Source organism: Polyodon spathula, chromosome 10 (assembly GCF_017654505.1).
Source record: "Polyodon spathula isolate WHYD16114869_AA chromosome 10, ASM1765450v1, whole genome shotgun sequence".
NCBI classification, from domain to species: domain Eukaryota; kingdom Metazoa; phylum Chordata; class Actinopteri; order Acipenseriformes; family Polyodontidae; genus Polyodon; species Polyodon spathula.
The window spans coordinates 31,283,902-31,284,627 of record NC_054543.1 but is presented as its reverse complement, the minus strand read 5'-3'; positions in this window follow the sequence as shown (position 1 = coordinate 31,284,627).

Sequence of the window (726 nt, the reverse complement as noted above, 5' to 3'; positions counted from 1 at the left end):
GAAAAAGTGAAGGTAATTCTTTTTAAAAAAGAGCTTTTTAGGGTCTGCTTTTCAATCTAATAGATTTTTAGCGGATCAAAATAAACTCATTTATAATAATCTTTATTTTTATATAGCGCCTTTCATAGTGGACCACCATCACAAAGTGCTTTACAAGATACAAGACTGGGGTGTGTGAACTATGCATCACCTGCAGAGTCACTTACAACAACATCTCACCCGAAAGACTGAGCACAATAACAATAATTACAGTCAGCACTCTGATATAGACACTCAGATAGACGTCAGTCGCGTTTGACCGTCCTTGTATTAAGAAAATCAATCCCCATCTCTTTGGCTATTTTTTTTTTTTTTTTTTTTACTTAAACACTTGGTTTATTCTCATACAAATAAATCGAACAAAATAACCAGTTTAAACAATCCAGATTCTTGCAACAGTTCCCTCTGCTCCAAGCTAACCCAGAGGTTCTGCTCACAGCCCCTTTTATAGGGGAGCTGGAGGGAGGCAGTGCCCGCCCCAGCCAATCCACACAAGGCTGGAAATACCCTGCCTGACAGTTGATGAGGGAAAGTACAGGCAGATGGCGATGGGAAATTCCCCAGCCCAGAGATCCTGGAAAGTCCCTGTTAGGAGAAATGGGCGGCACCCGCCGTTACAATAGTGTATATATATATATACACACACACACAAAACATTAATGCACTTATCCGTCACACGCGATTTCC